The sequence below is a fragment of the Rutidosis leptorrhynchoides genome, chromosome 9 (genome assembly GCF_046630445.1).
Source record: "Rutidosis leptorrhynchoides isolate AG116_Rl617_1_P2 chromosome 9, CSIRO_AGI_Rlap_v1, whole genome shotgun sequence".
NCBI classification, from domain to species: domain Eukaryota; kingdom Viridiplantae; phylum Streptophyta; class Magnoliopsida; order Asterales; family Asteraceae; genus Rutidosis; species Rutidosis leptorrhynchoides.
Window position 1 is genome coordinate 220,118,854 of NC_092341.1, and position 20,965 is coordinate 220,139,818.

The following is a 20,965-nucleotide window of genomic DNA, read 5'->3' on the forward strand; positions in this document are numbered from 1 at the left end:
TCATACAAAAGTTTATTACATCACTGCGAAATTTACCGTTTATTCTTAAGGTATAAATATCTTTAATCAATCAAACTAAAATATTTCAAAAATTCGTCAGGAGTAAAAGTAGGTTATGGAACCGAAATTACTTTACCGAAAAGAGGGGCGTATATTTTTGATAATATTTGATTGATTAAAGTGGGATAAAAGACCAAAAAGATTTTTAATTTTTTTTTACCATGTTTTTAAAATTAATATATAAATATTAAATTAATATTGTAAACTTTTTAAAATCAATATATTCAAGTTTATAAATATTTGAAAAATTAATATTTTTAATATAAGTTTGTATGTATAAAAATATTAATAATATGAATTTTTAATTTTATGCATTTTAAATTTAAGTTTGGTGTGAATTTAAAAACAAAAATTTATTTTATTTCACTAAGTTAAAAATATGATTTTTAAAATTCGTCGTGAGTTGAAAACTAGGTCGTTGAACCGAAATTGCTTTACCCAAGGGTGGGACGAGAACTTTTATTATCATTATTTTTAATATTATTGAATTAAAGTATGCCAAAAACATTTAAAAAACCCAAAAATCTTTGCTTTTAAAACGACGCTTAAAAAGTAACAAATTTTAAAACTTTGTTGAGAGACGGACTAGGACAACGATTCGAAACGCCCTCACTCCTAAAAAAACAAATTTTTAAAATTTATTGATTTATGTTTTAAAAGTATAAGGTTTTTATAAAAAAAATAAAAAAAAAACAAAAAAAACCCTGCACCCCATTTGATCGCATGGGGTTTGTACTTGGAATCCATGCGGTCGCATGGAGACCAAATGCAGGTCAGGTACAAAACTTCCATCAAGTTCTGCTTCTGCTCCCCACATTTTACACATACACATACGAGCAAACACACACATAAACTCTAAAAATCATTAATTTTCACCCAAATTTCACCAAATTTCTCACAAAACTTCGCTACAATCATGCCTAGGTTCGGATTTTTTAGCAAGAAGGTAAAATTTACACCCCTAAACTCTTAAATTTCTTAGTTTTTGTGATAATTACCAATATTTTACCTAATTTGATTTTGTTAATTTCTAGTGTAATTATTGTTAAATTGTTAGTATATTATGCATGTATAACCTAGATTGATGCTATTTAACATGATTTGAAGCCAAAAACTTCAAAACTTTTAGAAAGCTAGGGTTTGTGTTCTTGAGCAATTTGGGGCTTTTTGATATAAACAGGTTATGGCCGATTTTTGTCATGAATTATTGCTAAATTAAGTAGTGTAACATGTTTAGGTAGCTAAATGATCCAAACTTTGATCCTAAACATAATTTTTGAAAATTAAAGTGGACTTTTTAGGTCTAAAATTCATGAACTTGATTAAATTGATGTAAATGCCATTTGAAACTTGTTTAATTGCTAGTAATGGTTATTTTGACATGTTATTTGAGTAGAATGCTTATGAACTTTGTAAACATTTTCATATATGCTTATTTGAAAAAGTATAGAATTATTAAAATTGTAAAAATGTGTATAAGTTTAATTTTGATTGAACATGTTATTGTAATTGTTTCAAGTTGTTATTTTGCTAACACTAATGCATATTTGGATGCACAAATTTTGTGTTTAATGTGTTTTGCAGAAAAATACCGATACTGATGGTGCATCATCATCATCTAGACAACCTACTCCAGAACCTGAACCAGAAATGCAAATGAACCGGAGCAACAACAGGAACAACAACAACCTGATCAACACGTACCATATTATGATCCGCAGCAAGAATATCTTAATGCCTACGTACAATTTCCAATTCATCCGATAATAGCACACCCAACGATTCATGAAGAACAGTTGCATCCTAATTTGAGATTTGATCGAAGTTGGAGAGATTACCTGACGTATCAAAGTAACAAATTTAAACTGATAACGAAAAATGTAGAAGTGCCAAGGGTAATCGATTGGGAGCCTTTGAAAAGGGTCCAACTAGTTAACTCAGTTAGACTGCATCTGATCCAAAGGTATGGCAACTCTTCTTTTTCCGATTGGGAACGTTTATTCATCATTCGTAGGCCTGTATATAAAGAGTGGTGCGTTGAGGTTAGGAGTACTATTTCACTTAATGCGGATGTAGATAGGTTAGATGATAGAAGTTTTCTTAGATTTATACTTGGCCGTAGGATGTACAGGATGTACATGCTGGACATGGCCAGGGCTTTATAGATTTACACTCCTGGTGAATTACTACTACCCGATTGTACAAATTTGATTTATCATGGGGAGCGGGTAGATAGGAATTTTGACGCGAACGCCGTCTGGAGGCGTATGTCAAATTATAATGTTTTTTGCTGGGAGGAAGACACTCCTATTTAGATATTAACAAAGCAGAGCTACGTATTATACATATATTTTTAGCTAATTCGATTACACAAAGAGGTAAAAACAAGGAGAAGATGACCTTACACGACTTATTTTACCTTAAGTGTATTCGAAACACTAGAAGCTTTGTTAATATCCCCTACTGTGTTGGTTTTTATCTGTCCAAAGTGGTAGCCAGAATACAGGACGGGGGAATAATAGGAGGAGGTATTTTTGTTACTTTCATTGGAGAGTATTTGGGTGTAGATAGGGATCAAGGGGGTCCACTTATGGTATGTAGGGAACAGGATGATACTTTAGGATTGAAGGTCTATCAGGGTGCTAAGGTATTGAAAAGCAGACGCAATCAGGCAATACCATATGATGGTAGTCATCCTCAGGTAGAGAGAGGTTCAGATGAGAAAATGGAGGAAGTAGATGACATTAGGGATGTCATTAGGGAGGCTATGACTGACGTCTACCAGCGTATAGATGAAGTAGAAATGACAAATGAGGATAGACATAGTCGGTACGAGCAGTGGCACGCCCAGGATGTGTACGAGCATTCTAGGCAAAGACAGCATGATAGATGGAACTATCATCAGCATCAGATTATGAGCCAGCTATCACCTCAGGATCACTACGTACCGACCCGACCTGCTTACTATCCTCCACACCAGCCCGATATGCGACCACCATTTACTCTCTATGACCGTAACCAGGCCTATCAGTACACCTATAACCAACCATGGAACCCGCCCGATGGCATGAACTGGAACCCCTATCCAGATTGATATAGTTCCCGTTGGTAATTTGTATTTATCTTTTTATTATTTTTATTTATTTATGTTTAAACATATTATATTGTGATACTTTTAATGTAATGTTTAATATTTTTATTATGTTGTACTAATATTTCATATTTGATTTGAAAGTGAGATGTTAAGTTCCATTTCAATTTACCATGCATGTTATTATTTTTATGTATGTATTTTGTCAGTTGTACACAAACAGGGTAAAACAGCGCATTTTCAAAGACTGACATTAAGTTCAGCAAAAGCTACTAATTTTGACGACAAAACGAAAAACAAATGTAACAACAAGACGGAATGAATAAATGATGTGCTCCATTTATCATTCAGCAAACAAACGCCAATATGTTTGGAAACTTTGGTAAAATTTAATCATTTTTCTACGCTAATCACCCTCAATAATTTAAATTATTACTGATTTCTTGCAAATGAGGGCATTGAAAGATTTTAAGTGTGGGAAGGGGTTAAATTCTTTCGGATTTTTAATTTAAACACTTGGTTACCATTAAAAATACTAGTAACGCAGTAGTTGTATTAGAATCTAGTGCTCTCTGATAATAAAGAACAGCCCTAGTCTTATATACTGACTACCCAATTCTAGTAAAAATTTTCAAAATTTTCAATTAAATGAACTCAAAATCATGTTTATACATATTTATGAGCGATAAAACTAGGTGTTAACACCGAAATTATTGTTACCTCGTAAAGGACATAAATTGAGAAACAACTTAAAATGTTAGAATTCATTTAAAATGGAATAGAGGACAATAAAAAGGCAAAGAAAGGAAAATAAAAGTTACCAAGTTATTTAAAACATATATCACATATTTTTGTACAAATAATTGAAGATACTTTTGTTTTGGACAAAATTAACCGTTTTACCCGGTAAATTGTAATATATTTGAAAGAAAGATGGATCTACAAGATGAATCAATTCCATCATTAAAAGGAAGTAAAGTCTTCCGAAAAAGACACGCGCTTCTTGATTTAGGTCAGGAAGTTGTCGTCCAGACCAGTTGTAGAGTCTACGAAAAATCTTGAAAAGTTTTCTCGAAAATCAGCTGGAAATCCACGGACCTCAGCATCAAACAGGGTCGCCAAGTGGTCAGACTTATCCTAACCATGAGAGGATCTGTCTCGTAAAATGGGGAGGGCGCCGTGTAAGCTGATCTGTCTCGTAAAATGGGGAGGGCGCCGTGCAAATTAGCTTGATAAGACTAATGAATCAGATTCCCAGAAAGGATAATCTCATTAAAGATCAAAAATCAGCTTTTAAGACTGATATTACTCAATCCTTGAGATTGACTTTTAAAGATTGAGAATTACAAACTCATGGAATTCGATGATATCTAAACTCGAGCTTGAACGAGAAAATATTTTGATCAAAATTATAAACCGATTTGTTTTCTGAAAATCCATTTTTAATGCGTTCATTACCATTGAACGTAAAATCCTAAGAATTCACCTGGAATTCATTAGGTCACCTGAACCAAATCGGGTGTCAATCGTAAGAACGGTGGTTGCATAGCATGGTCAAAGACAGGACCTTGTGCCAGACCGAAAAATTATAGGGTGATCTTTACTATTGCTCCTACAAAAGATAGTAATTGCATCCGACACGTTATAGACCATAATCAAAAGCATGTCACGGGACATTGCCTTAACAGTTGCTTGTTCAACGATTTCCTTTACAACCGGACGGTAGTTTACTTAAAGGTAATATACGGAGCAAGTATACTGGACGTGTTGCTTTCCCAATACAAGGTTAGCAAGTGGGTGACACAAAACCTCAAGTTTTGAGCTAAAATTTTCAAATCTGAAACCCACCAAACCCACAAAAACAATTTGCAAACACCGGTGAAGGGTTATTCCGGAAAACTTATCTAGGGTAAAAGCTAGATTAAATTTTCAAAAGATCAAATGTTTTCATAAAGATTCAATTTACTAAAGGATCTAAATTTTCATAGTCATGTGGGACTGTAAACCACATCGTTACTACCAATGTTCATACCGCCATATAGAAATCACTGATGTACAAAGTGTGAAGAATAAAGAAGTGATTCTAGTATTTCAAGACTATATTGCTTGAGGACAAGCAACGCTCAAGTGTGGAAATATTTGATAATGCTAAAAACGAACATATATTTCATAGCATTATCCCTCAAGAAAGACAAGATTTTAGTTGCAATTGTTCTATTTACAAGTGATATTCGTTTAAATAATAAAAGGTGAAGACAAAAGACAGATTCGATGAATTGAAGACGCAAACGACCAAAAAGCTAAAAAGTACAAAGTACAATCAAAATGGTTCAAATTATTGATGAGAAACGTCTCAAAATTACAAGAGTACAAGGCGCAAAACGCAAAGCACAAGATATTAAATTGTACGCAAGGACGTTCGAAAATCCGGAACCGGGACCAGAGTCAACTCTCAATGCTCTATGCAACGGACTAAAAATTACAAGTCAACTATGCACATGAATATAATATAATATATAATTAATTCTTAAAATTATATATATATTATATTATTTAATAAAACCGTCGGCAAACAAGAAAACAAATCAATGTGAGCTGGAAAAGCAGGCCATGCGATCGCATGGCCTGGAAGTGAAAAATCCATGCGATCGCATGGCAGCAGATGCCTGGCCACATCTATAAATTTCAGCATTTTCGGTCGAATGTTTACATCTTTTTCTCTTCTCTATCTCTCAACGTAATCTATATATATATATATATATATATATATATATATATATATATATATATATATATATATATATATATATATATATATATATATATATTAATTTTAATAATAATAAGGGTATGTTAGCGAATGTTGTAAGTGTGTAAGTCGAAATTCTGTCCGTGTAACGCTACGCTATTATTAATCATTGTAAGTTATGTTCAACCTTTTTAAATTAATGTCTCGTAGCTAAGTTATTATTATGCTTATTTAAACCGAAGTAATCATGATGTTGGGCTAAAATATTAAGACGGGGTAATTGGACTTTGTACCATAATTGGGGTTTGGACAAAAGAACGACACTTGTGGAAATTAGACTATGGGCTATTAATGGGCTTTATATTTGTTTAATTAAATGATAGTTTGTTAATTTAATATAAAGATTTACAATTGGACGTACCTATAAATAACCATATACACTCGATCGGGCACGATGGGCGGGATATTTATAAGTACTAATAATCGTTCATTTAACCGGACACGGAAATGGATTAATAATCAATGGACTTATTAAAACAGGGGTGAATTATATACAAGGAAAATTGGTATAATTATAGTTTAAGTCCCCAATTAGTTGGAATATTTGACTTCGGATATAAGAATAATTTGATGAGGACACTCGCACTTTATATTTATGACTGATGGACTGTTATGGACAAAAACCAGACGGACATATTGAATAATCCAGGACAAAGGACAATTAACTCATGGTAATAAACTAAAATTAACACGTCAAACATCATGATTACGGAAGTTTAAATAAGCATAATTCCTTTATTTCATATTTAATTGCACTTTTAATTATCGCACTTTAATTTATTGTCATTTTAATTATTGCACTTTTTAATTATCGCAATTTTATTTATTGTCATTTTATTTATCGCACTTTAATTTATCGCACTTAAATTATTGTTATTTACTTTACTCTTTAAATTAAGTTTTATTTTTAATATTTTACATTAGGTATTAACTGCAACTAAAGTTTTAAAATCGACAAACCGGTAATTAAACGGTAAAAACCTCTTTTATAATAATAATACTACTTATAACCAAATATATTTATATACAAATATAGTTTTTAAAAATATAGCGTTAAACTTGGCTAGCTCCCTGTGGAACGAACCGGACTTACTAAAAACTACACTACTGTACGATTAGGTACACTGCCTATAAGTGTTGTAGCAAGGTTTAGGTATATCCACTCTATAAATAAATAAATAACTTGTGTAAAATTATATTGTTTTTAATAGTATTTCGTAGTAAAATATAAGCTATTTCGTATACACCTCTACGCACATCAGTTTTAAACTTTAAATATTTAATATTGCAACAGTATAACAAATGTAAGAATGGAACAGTGGTTTGAAGCATGTGATGTTGATCGAGCGGTTCTGGGTTTGAGTCCCAGCTAATCCTTCCCTATTGGAATTCTCTTTTTATAAAGTTTTCAAGCTAACCCCTCTCATTTTTCTCTTTTTTACTCTTTTTACTCATTGATACATTCTTTCGAGTTTTCATAGTACATCCCTTTTTTTTATTTTTTATTTTATTTTTTTTTAACTCAATCATCCTACTCCCATTCTTTTATTTTTAAATTCTTTTTTATATGCCTTCTTTTATTCTTTTCTGTCTACTTTTTTTTAATATTTTATTTAAACTATTTTATTTTACTTTTTTTTCTTTGCATTTTTTTTTACTCTCATACTTTACTATTAAATAACAAGAATATTTAAATTATTGATTTGAAACATATTTTCTATTTGATTTTTTAGGATTATTAACGTTTAAGTATTTAATTTAAAATATAAGTTGTGTATAATGCAAAACTGATGGATTATATTAAATAAAAAAAAAGTAGGGGGTCCGTTGCCGCAACGCGCGACTAACCCTATAACTTGTTGACTATATATGAGAAATATTACTTGGATTCGAGCAAGAGGAAGTTTAATATTATTAAATTTGAATGTCAAAATTACCTAGCAATCTTTAAAACTAGAGAAAGTTTGAACCGCGCGTTGCTGCGGTTTCATTTAGATATACGTTGTTTGATACCCGTTTTTAGTATCAGACGATATTTATGTACAAAATGACTACGTAAAAAGAAAGAAAATATTAGGAGGACTCGAACCCAAGTATTTTCCCTTACAAACTCATGAACTTACCACTTACTATAGTCATCCATTTGATAAAATTATATATATACACATACGAAGTATAATTTATCCAAAATAAAAAAAGCTCCGTTTTGAAAATAATTAGTTGTTTTTTTTCGTAAAATTATTTCGAGTTGAACGATGGTGACGGAGAAACCTAACTCGCGACGGGAAAAAAGATAAATCCCTAAAAAAAATATTGGGTGAGTTTATTTAGTTATTATTATAAAAAAGTGTAGAGGTAAATTTTAGTCCCTTAAATTATAGCATTTACCCAAAAAACTTACAAATTTTACCCCTAAATTATTGGGTATATGACAAAAGCCTTCATTGGCCAAAACACAAATGGTTGGGAATGAAACGACCAACTTTTTGGTTGTTATTAGTAGATATTAAAATTATATCAATAAATACAAATACAGTATAGTCTAATTATCTTATGCTTGTTCTATATCTAGACATATAACCAAACGCAACCTAAGGCTATGATAAGTTGATAACAAGTCTACTATCCGAGGGAATGGGCGGTAAACCCCCCCCCCCCCCCCCCCCCCTTCTAGCTCCCTCCTCCGCTACCCACGCAACGCGATGTGCGGAAGGCACCTTGGGTGGATTCAAGGGTAAAGGATGTATGAACGGAGTCTGATAATTTATCCCATATATATTTTTGATTATTTTCAACTTGTATCTTTTGTATTGTAGGATAGCAAATAAAACAAATCAAATTAAAGAATCACTTACTTTTTGCTTTCTCTTTTAGCTTGAAGTTTTTAAAACATCGAATGAAAAAAATTCACCGTAGCTTATTGTGTATTTGTGTTTTAGTGAGCCTTTATTTGTGGATTGAAAAAAATTCACCGTAGCTTATTGTGTATTTGTGTTTTAGTGAGCCTTTATTTGTGGATTATAATGAACGAGAAATGGCTCATGTGTTGTGACAGAAAATGATTGCACTTTATACCTTAAACTATTTAAAAATAAATAACTTATGACGTCATGCTAACATTAAAAGCTATTGCTCATCAACTACGTACAATTGTTCGAGGTGCGGAAATGGAAAGGTTTGGCGTGTTCATTAAGGACATTTGAGTTCTATATATGTTCGGTTTCATGGGTCACAACTTTCTTTTGTATTGGTAATTAGTCGTATTCGTTTATTTTAAGTTTGGTTTCGAAGCATTTAGTTTAGGTGAGGCTCAGTTTAGATAGTTCGTTTTGTTAGCCGATTTCTAGGTACGAGCCTCATCCCTTGTATTTCTTGTTGAGTTCGTTTTCTTTTTGAAAACGTCTTATGTTTTTATAAAAGTTTTCGTTATTTTCGCCGGAAAAAAAAAAAAAAAAACTACGTACAATTAGTGTATATCATACTCTAACTCTAGAAACCTTAAGCTCGCATTTGTTGCCAATAGGGAATCACTTGCACTCCGCTACCCACGCAACGCGATGTGCGGAAGGCACCTTGGGTGGATTCAAGGGTAAAGGATGTATGAACGGAGTCTGATAATTTATCCCATATATATTTTTGATTATTTTCAACTTGTATCTTTTGTATTGTAGGATAGCAAATAAAACAAATCAAATTAAAGAATCACTTACTTTTTGCTTTCTCTTTTAGCTTGAAGTTTTTAAAACATCGAATGAAAAAAATTCACCGTAGCTTATTGTGTATTTGTGTTTTAGTGAGCCTTTATTTGTGGATTGAAAAAAATTCACCGTAGCTTATTGTGTATTTGTGTTTTAGTGAGCCTTTATTTGTGGATTATAATGAACGAGAAATGGCTCATGTGTTGTGACAGAAAATGATTGCACTTTATACCTTAAACTATTTAAAAATAAATAACTTATGACGTCATGCTAACATTAAAAGCTATTGCTCATCAACTACGTATAATTGTTCGAGGTGCGGAAATGGAAAGGTTTGGCGTGTTCATTAAGGACATTTGAGTTCTATATATGTTCGGTTTCATGGGTCACAACTTTCTTTTGTATTGGTAATTAGTCGTATTCGTTTATTTTAAGTTTGGTTTCGAAGCATTTAGTTTAGGTGAGGCTCAGTTTAGATAGTTCGTTTTGTTAGCCGATTTCTAGGTACGAGCCTCATCCCTTGTATTTCTTGTTGAGTTAGTTTTCTTTTTGAAAACGTCTTATGTTTTTATAAAAGTTTTCGTTATTTTCGCCGAAAAAAAAAAAAAAAAAAAAAAACTACGTACAATTAGTGTATATCATACTCTAACTCTAGAAACCTTAAGCTCACATTTGTTGCCAATAGGGAAGCACTTGCATCCACAATTTCACCCAAGAAGGCAACTTTTTATAGCAGATCAAGATCAACATTGTGGACGAAGGGAGAAACATCCTTCAATTTCATTAATGTTCATGATATCTTCCTTGATAGTGATCGTGATTGTGATTCTGTAAGTTTCTTCATGTTTCATAACGGGTCAAAGCAGGGCTCAAATGGGTAATCTGTAGCTCAGGTTGAAACAAGTTGGTCGGCTCAACACATAAATATCTAAACATTACTATTATGTTATGGTGTTTGCTTTTTAAGACTTGTAAAGGACCTATCGATTTTGCTAGCAACTACCAAGACCAAGAAACATTGCTTTACAAATCTGTCATGAGAAATGAATACGACCGTAAGGCTAAGGCAGTCATCAACCTGGTATTTTTATCAAAACACATGCTATATATAAACTGGCTATTAGATAGCACCAATATCTCTACTTGGTTAAGTTATGCCTTAAGTTTGATGATACCCTTCTAGCTGCCAGTGATATGTTGTTGGTAGCCTTTTAAACTACTTGTCTCGATAATATCGCAATCAAGAGTCGAATTAGCATTCTCGCACCTGATAACAAATCCATAGCACGAAAATCATTTTATACATATTTAATAACATCAACAAAACAAGAGTGAACAAGTTAGAAATACCATTATTAAAAGTCATCATTAATCCATTTAATTTATATTTAATGTGAGAAACTGAATGGTACAGGGAGATGCTACCATGTAGATGGATTAATGATGCTTGTGAAAACTGGGGGATTCTTTGAGGTATGTTATGGTAAATTAATAATTAATATGTGAATAATTAGACCATTATCATATATGTACATGTACTGCAGGAGGAGATTATAAAGGGGGTGACAATTCAAGTACTACTAAAATTCCAGCGTAACTAATTAACACACAAACCCTAATTCAAACTCTTTAAAATCTTTAAATTTCAGATAACTCATACAAATAAATCCTTAACCTAGAGTTAAACACAAACTTCGTATTATATTTAAATCTGGCAAAAAAAAAAAAATAAATAAAAAAAAAAATAATAATAACTACTTATGATAAATGGGTCTATATGCTTTCCCATTCTCTCCAAATCAGACAAGTATCCAGATAAACTATTTGTTTTACAAAACATAACAATGACTTCTCACAAATCATATTCCACTCTTCATTATAAAACGCTAATTAACGATATCAACGTGTTACTTTTCTTAAAAAAGTTGATTTTGATACTATTAATGCTGAGAATCCTGTTGACTTTGATGCAACATAGAAGTATTCAACCCTTATCTATGTATTTCTATATTTTGTATCTTTCAGCTGTGTTGTTTGATACAAAATTTTGTCTATTTAATATATAATCTTTGTAAGTATATGCAGGAATCATTAGCAAGTCGTCATGGGTCCCAATGTGGATTTTGTACACCGGGATTTATCATGTCGATGTACGCATTATTACGGTCTAGCAAAACTCCACCTACTGAAGAAGAACAGATGGAAGAAAGTTTAGCTGGAAATTTGTGTCGATGTACTGGTTATCGACCAATTCTCGATGCGTTTCGTGTCTTTGCTAAAACTAATGATTTATTATATACTGTAGACGAACTTTGGACCTTAGATCAAACGTATTAACCTAGATTAACGGCGGAAACGATAACTAGGGCGAGTCGAATACTTAATTAACTATCGGGATCAATCTAACCAACAACTAGTTGATATAATCGATGCCTAAAGCCTTGTATTCGGTTGGGGATTGGTCTGGGACGATAGACACAGAGTTATACGACGGCTAAAGGGTTTTTTGGTGTGTAACCTTACAATAAACCACAAAACCCGTATATATATATATATATATATATATATATATATATATATATATATATATATATATATATATATATATATATATATATCTTCAGTGACCATCGGCCGGTGGTCTGAGACCTACGGCCGATGGTGAGAGTCCCTCGACCGATAGTCCCTACCATCGGTCGATGGTCTGAGCAGCCAACCAACTGCTCTGAACCATTTCACGGCATTATACTAAGCAATTCACATACGAAGTATTAATGACGATGTTCAAACATGACTGAAATACGAAATGCAAAACTAATAGAACGTATTACATAATAGAACTCGGGATTATGCACCAACAAACTCCCCCTAAGACCTAGTTCTATTTCAAAAATCTTCAGTCATTATTTCCTTCATTCGTACGGATCGATTACCATGCTGTTCAAGTAGCACAGCTTAGCTACTTTCACATACTGTTCAGCCTGTACCCTGTTCTCACGACGATAGAGCATACGATTGTAATACAATGTAAAAATATCAGCCTCGGTACAGTTTCTTAACCAAATCGGATCCAACACACGAATGCAATCAATATCATCTTCTTTCAGCTTATCCAAAACAATCACAGCTTCTTCTGAACGGTCATCATAAAACCACCATCTGAATCTCTGACTCCAATTCTGCGGTAACTTCCTTAAAGGTACCTTCTTCATAGTCTTTGCTCGCTTATACTTCACAATCCTTCGAGATTCACCAGTTCTAGGATTAACCTTGAAACTAATCCTAGGAAATTGTGGCCTAAAACCTTCCCAATTCTTTGAATTAAAAGTAATTCGGATCTTCTTCACCAGCAACGAAGATCGATCACCAAATCCACAATATAACACTCTTAACCTGGCAATCTGCATTAGCTCAAAATACGGCAGTGATTTGAATTCGTGACCATGTTTAATATAATCAACACCAAACTCTCTCTTAATCGCAAACATGTTGAATTCTTCAATGTACGCCCAGGCAAGAATTCTTCCTTTCGCACTCTTTCTCAAATTAATCATCTTCAAATACTTTGGCTCAAGCTTCGGTTTCTCACAGTACTTCCTGATTCTCAATATATCAGGCCAATCAGCTTCTAACTTCTCGACAACTTCATCATTATACTTAACCGGCAAGAAACCTTCAGGCAAAACCTCTGTCCTTTCCTTCTCTTTACACATTCTATTCAAAATCTCATCATCAATTCTAAACAACTCCTCAAAACCCGGAAGATCCTCATTCTCATCATTTTGATATGTAGGAAAATCTTCATGAGTAACATCCTCAACTAAATCATCAACATCCCGATCATCAAGATCTTCAGAAATCTCAGGCCCAAAAGAATCATCCTCTGATGGAGGATCATCGGACTGTGTGTCAGCAGCTTTAGCTTCTTCTTGCTCTAGACGCACCATTTCGTCCAGCTCAGCTCTAGTGAAGTTGTGAAGGATCTCTCCCTCTTCTAAATCATCATAAACAACAGAATGCTTGAGCTCATCCTGTTTAGAAAAGAAATCACTAAAACTATAATCAATTTTAAGAGGAATTACTGACAGTGCTGTAGCTTTGGAGGAACCAGGTGCCTCCACCATTTGATTATCAGTCTCTCCCTCGGGCAATTCAATCAAATAAAACTTTTCTTCCCAAGCTGTAACCTTTGCTAGAGCAGATTCAGCCAACTTCCTAGCTTGAGAAACCTCTCTTTTTGCATCAGTCAATAACAACGACTGATCACCAACCTTCTTCTGAAGCAATTCAACTTGCATACTTAACCGAGTAACGTCCTCGGACTTCACACAATTCTCTTCCTTCAAATTCTCAACCTTCTCATCCATTTCCTTTCTCAACCTCAGGTTGTCAGCCATCGCTTGAACATATAAATCATTCAAATTCTGAAGAGTAGATGAGCTAACACCTCCTTCTCCCCCTGTACGTGATGGAGCACTAGGAATTGGAGTAGAAACAGTCTCTTGAGAAACCTGTTGAACCACGGGTGGTGACTGTTGCATTGACGGACGTTGTTGTTGTGAAGTTTGTTGTCCTTGAGTCTGAGCGGGCGGTGTTCCTAGGGTAGCACCAGCAGCAGATCTGCCAACATCTTTATAAACCAACTTGAACCTTCTTTTCAATTTTAGCTTAGTTGAAACCTGAGAACTCTCATCTTCAACCATTCTTCTTTTTGATCCCCTTGTGGTTTCTTCACCAACATCAGGATTAATATCACCAATCTCATCAACTAAACCTTCTGTAGCAGAACCACCTGCTGCTTGAGTATTCACAGGTTGATCAACTTCTTCATCACTGTTAGCTACCTCAAAATCAGGCTCTCGATCAGATAAACTGTTTTCGTTTCTCCACTTCTTACCTGATGGACACCGATAATCCTCTCGAGCAAGATGACACACCAGCTTGCCATCACTAGCACTTTTCATCTGATTCAATCGGTTGAACGTAAGATCTGTCATGTGTTTCAAATCAATGGCATCTTTCCTCAATCTTGGCAAATTAACAGTTTGCTGGTTGATCATAATTTGTAGGAACCTTGGATAAATCAGATATGACTTGCTCGTCACATTCTCCTCGTCCTCAAACAAGAAAGTGTTTCGAATTGTATCTTCAGAAATCTGAATTTCCTGACCACAAACAGTACTTATAATTACCTTCCTATCATCTACAGTCTCAACTCTTGCACGTTCCCAGAACTCTCTCTGATGTGAGTAATATGCTGTACAAGGCATAGAGATAGCTGCAAATACTCTTGAACGTTTCAGAAACTCAATTGCCCCCTTGTACTTACCAGCATTAGGACCTTTCTCATTTAGACATGCAGTGAGATTAGAGCCACTGTTAGCTTTCAATCCTGGAAGATCAATAGAAAATGGACCTCCCGATGACTCAGTATCGGATTCATGTGCAATGTTTTCTGGATCAGCTTGAACACCTGACATTATGAAAATAACTGCAAACACAATTCAAATCATCATCACAAAGACAATATCACAAAATGATCATCACAGAAGATATTACATTATAAAGACTAATTGATCAGGATCTCAGTTACACGATTACATGTCCGAAGTAGAATTAATACAGACATAGAATAGTGTATTAATGCTAACAAGCTAGCATTATCAAATTACATAACAAGCTGAAAATAAACAAACACATAAACATAAATTCAGAATCATTCATCCCATAATGGAATCCTCTGGCACTAGCTTTTCCTCATGTTGAATTACACCAAGTTTCTCAAACAAGGTATATAGTAAAGCTGCGTATGGAAATGGTTCTTCCATCTCAAGAAAATCTTTCATCACATGAATGAGAAAATGGCCCATATTCACTTGAATACCTTCTAGCAGGCAATACAAAAACATAGCTTCAGTACCTGACAACAAATTATCTCCTTCTTTCCTAAAGGTCACATTCCTTTTGATGATTCTCAAGTGTATCTCATGTTGTTGTGATACCTCGTCATCACTAATTTCAACCCTACCTGCATTAACTACTTTCCCTGGCTTGCATAACCTTGCAACTATGTCAGATAGTCTGAATCTGTTGGGAATCTTTCGTATATCTTTGCTAGGATACAAAATTTTAACCCCAGTGTGCGGGACATTCAATAGGTTTGAAAATTCCTCCATAGTCCACTTAAACTGATGGTCAAATAGGCCTGAGTGCACAAACTTCTTCTTACCATCTTCTAAGGCAACATTGGCATAAAATTCCCACAGTAATTCAGGACAGTAGTAATCCCCAATGTCTAAGAATGCTTGACATCCAATTTGTTCCCAAAGACTATAGGTCTGTCGAGTAGCAATGACCTTTTGTTCCACTAAAATGGGTCGTCTACTAGCTAGAATTCTCCTACGGTCAATGTTAAACATCCATTGCCCAACAAAGGATCCACCTGACATCCTAATACAGACTACAAGCACTAGCATTAGATAAGCACAGCAGAAATTACCAGAGACCAAAAAATATCAATTAAATTTAATACAAAAATCTACCATCGGTTTAATCAAGTGACCATCGGTCGATGGACTGGACCATCGGTCCGATGGTCTAGACCTATGGCAGTTGGTCTAAAGCACATCTACAAACCTATCAATTTAGGACCTACGGCCGAGTGAAGTGTCATCCGGCCGAGTGTGATACACCATCGGTCGATGGTCAGAGACCATCGGCCGGAGGTAGTTCATCAGATCTGTTTGATTAAAAACCCCAATTCGATCAATCTGAGGTTTCTGGCTTGGATTACGGTCACAATAGATGCTAAAGGGGCCGATTAACACATGTATATCAACAATTTGATCAGATAACGAGCAAAAATCAATCGATTGAAAAATCTAAGTTCGAACACAAAATCAAAGACTTAAACTAAATGAAATCGAGTTAGATTACCTCGTTTGTGGCGCTAGAATCACAGTAAAAAGGTGAGTAAAACACACGGACAAAAACTCCTTTCCTCTTAGCTTGAAAAATTAGGGTAAAATCACTCCAAATTGCACCAAGTGACTGACCCGTTCGACTCTGGGTCTTTTTATATCCTGTCAGTGACCATCGGCCGATGGTCTAATCCTTCGGCCCGAGGGTCTTGACACTCGGTCGAGTGTCTTTGTCCATCGGCCGGACGTAGTTACAGTCGGCCGTTGGTCTGGGCTTTTGAGAAAACTTTAAAACTTAACCCTAACCATACTTCTTTTATCACATTTACTCCCCCTGGGACTGATCTCCACGGTATAAGTCAGACACGCTTTGTTCCTTTAAGCTATAAACAACTTGTTTTCAAATTTAATGAAAAACATTGGATTCCTTTCACAGTAAACCTTTCCGAGAACTGAGTTGTTTGGCTTAAACCATAAACGAAAATGCTCATGCAACTAATCTATAAATGCAAACAATCTCAGATATGCATGCTCATGCAAATACACAAAGCAAATAACTGTACAAGACCCAGTGTGTCATGATTAGCAATATTATAACAGACGTAATCAGTAACATTTAACCTTTTATATCTGTAGTGAATTAACTTCTAACATCAGTTTCATTAAACATTACCATTAACAAATGCATGATGTTATCGACATAAGTACAAGAAAAACTGCTTATCATGAATCACACTTCAAGTAGAATAGCACATCTTTTTGTGAGTTGATATATCAAATTGATTAAATCTTTTGATTCGGGGATCAGAACTGAACTACATTGACATGTTTTTCACAGTTCATTAACTTATTTGATAAAGCATATACAGAACAACTTTCAAATATATCAGTATACATTTATCAACTCTCACCCCGACTTCGATGATCACGTTATATTAATTACCTTAACACTTTTCAATGTTAGACTTTGATCACGAAGTCAGTCCTCATTTGAGATCGCACGATGTTTCAGGTAGAACAATTGAGCACAACATGTTGACGCTGTCCTCTTATCACATCAATGTACTTTCAATTTGATTGAACAGAACCATCTCACGATGTTTCTAGCAACCCTGTCAGCCATGAGCTTCTACCTTAAACTTACACTTTTCGTTTCAGATAACCTTGTGAATCTCAAATTTATTGCATACTTTGAAAAGACGCATACCGGCCGCTATAAACCCCATACTTAAACGGAAATCGTATGATGTATGATGTTGGATGGATGGTAGTGATACATATATTTAAGTGATGGAACGCTAAGATATCCTCCAGAAGATATTCTATCTATCCAGGTCAATATGCACAATCCCAGACCACAGACAAAAGAAGTACATATCACCAAATGTAAGTTGAACTGAATGATTTAAGTTCTCTATATCTGATGATCTGATAAATTCTCCCCCTCGGATGTAGATAACTAAAATGTTCATAATAAGTCTCCGATTGGAATATATGTTGTCGCAGACATAGAAAACCGAGGAATCTCTGAAGCTTTGTTCAATTCTTGATCCATGATGCTCTTGCAGCTAGGTGGCGCATCAAATTATTTACAACCTTAAATGAATAAACATAAACAAACCATCACTTGCAATTTTTTTTTTTTTTTTTTTTTGATGTTGCCTTTTCTCCATAAATAAAACAAACAAAATAAATAAGTAAATACAACTATACATGATGATGATGCACTACTGTCTTTGACGTTAGTAGTAACTTCACGAAAAACCAATCTTCTGATATTGAAATCTAGAACCCGATGACATTGCAATATACACATCATTCTATGTCTGTGATACAAGACTGCACTTCTCAACCCTTCAAGATAAAACACCTCCCTTTGGGTATCCGATATGTACGTTGTTGGATTTCGGTCCAAGTAATAAAGGTAAATAGAAACAAGTATGCATCCTAGACAAAGTATGCTCACCTTGGGGACTCACAAAATTATCCTTTTGCTACCGAGTATAAATCATAGTAGGGGAGACCTCAACCGTCTGTTGAGTTTCTGAACAACCATTTCTCAGTACATATTCAGTGATAAGTAGGTGACTACCCTCAACCGCTGTAAACCTTTCCATGATTTCATTTGCATGATAGTTTAGCTTTGCTGATATTTCTGCATGTTTGTTTATGTTTTTAGATAAATTTATGCGTTTGTACAGAGAAAATCAAAAAGCCATAAAAAAAATAGAAAAACCGAAAAACAAATAAAAATTGAAAAATGGAAAATCCATAAAAATCGAAAAACCTGAAAATGAGTTGCTTATTATGTTTGAGGGGAAGTGATTGCAATACTGAACCGACATGTAAGTTGTATAAAACAAGTAATACAGGATGATTGATAATGTGTTAGTAGACTTTATTGACCTAACTCTAGATAGAGATGATCACACGAACAAAGCGTAAATATCATGATAAGGAAATTGATACCACTTTGTAGACGAACTTTGGACCTTAGATCAAACGTATTAACCTAGATTAACGGCGGAAACGATAACTAGGGCGAGTCGAATACTTAATTAACTATCGGGATCAATCTAACCAACAACTAGTTGATATAATCGATGCCTAGAGCCTTGTATTCGGTTGGGGATTGGTCTGGGATGATAGACACAGAGTTATACGACGGCTAAAGGGTTTTTTGGTGTGTAACCTTACAATAAACCACAAAACCCGTATATATATATATATCTTCAGTGACCATCGGCCGGTGGTCTGAGACCTACGGCCGATGGTGAGAGTCCCTCGACCGATAGTCCCTACCATCGGTCGATGGTCTGAGCAGCCAACCAACTGCTCTGAACCATTTCACGACATTATACTAAGCAATTCACATACGAAGTATTAATGACGATGTTCAAACATGACTGAAATACGAAATGCAAAACTAATAGAACGTATTACATAATAGAACTCGGGATTATGCACCAACATATACTAATGGTTCTGTCTCATTACAAGAACCTAAAGATGGTGATCAGTTTATATGTCCTTCAACTGGTAAACCATGTTCTTATGAGCCCAACAAAGAAACCGTCAAGCAAGCCGATGTTTGTTATAACGGTTATAAGGCAGTTTCTTACAACGAAATTGAGGGCAGTACGTACTCAAACAAAGAAATCATATTTAAGCTTAAACAGTTTTGTTGCGATCAAATGGCACAGGCCGTTGTCGTTAAAACATGTTTTGGAGTTAACATCACGATACCCCGATGCGAAATTTGTTGTCAGAAACACGGAAGTTAATTGCAATCGAAACCAGATTAAAGAAAATTCACTACCTGGTTTTCATAGCCGTTACCCATGTGCACCTGAACTTAACGTTTTTACCGTTAACGATGACGGTATACAGATAGGTGTCGGGGTTAGGTTATCGGAGCTGCAAACTTTTCTAAAAAAAGTGATCGATGAGCGACCCGTTTATGAAACGTCAGCGTGTAACAAATAAAGTGGTTTGCGGGAACTCAAATAAGAAATGTTGCATCGATCGGTGGGAATATTTGCACTGCCAATCCGATTTCGGACTTAAATCCGCTTTGGATGGTGTCACGTGTAAAGTTTAGAATCTTTGATTGCAAAGGAAACGTAAGAGACACGTTGGCTGACAACAAATTCTTTTTGGGTTATCGAAAAGTCGACTTGGGGTGTGACGAGATTCTTTTATCGGTTTTTCTTTATTGGACTCGTAAATTTGAGTATGTAAAAGAGTTCAAGCAAGCACATGGAAGGGACGATGAGAGAGTCCATGCTTTATTGTGGACATATCTCCATCTCCATTTATATATAAGAGTCTTGTTGAGAGAGTCCATGCTAACCACACCTAGACCACCCTTCTCCTTTGATTTCATGATATTGGCCCATTTGACCCAATGCATCTTAAAATCGTCCACATTGCCACCCCAAAAGAAATTCGCCCGAATTGACTCAATGCGATTTAAGACACTTTTGGGGGCTTTATAGAGCGAAAAAAAGAATGTGCCAAGAGTGCCTAAAACAGACTTCACAAGAGTAAGTCTACCACCATATGAAAGAAGAGTTGATTTCCAAGAGGCAAGTCTTTTTTCAACCTTATCTATAATGGGAGACCAATTAACAATACGATTCATATTAGCGCCTACCGTAAGGCCCAAAAACTTGAAAGGGGTAGAGTCACAAGTGCAACCAATGAGGGTGGCAACACGAGTAACTTCATCTTGACTGACACCAATCCCGAAAATGTTAGACTTTTGAATATTAATACGTAGGCCTGAAACCGTATAGTAGCAAGCAAGAATTGTAATAAGATTGCGAACATTAGTATCATTCCAAGCTCCAACGAAGAGAGCATCATCAGCGTAAAAACAATGCGA

The 20,965-nt window shown here is 34.8% G+C and overlaps 1 pseudogene; it reads left to right on the forward strand.

Annotated features, from left to right (window-relative positions):
• The first annotated feature begins 9,925 nt into the window (after nt 1-9,925).
• On the forward strand, nt 9,926-20,576 carry LOC139868532 (xanthine dehydrogenase 2-like; annotated as a pseudogene).
• Nucleotides 20,577-20,965: the final 389 nt, after the last annotated feature.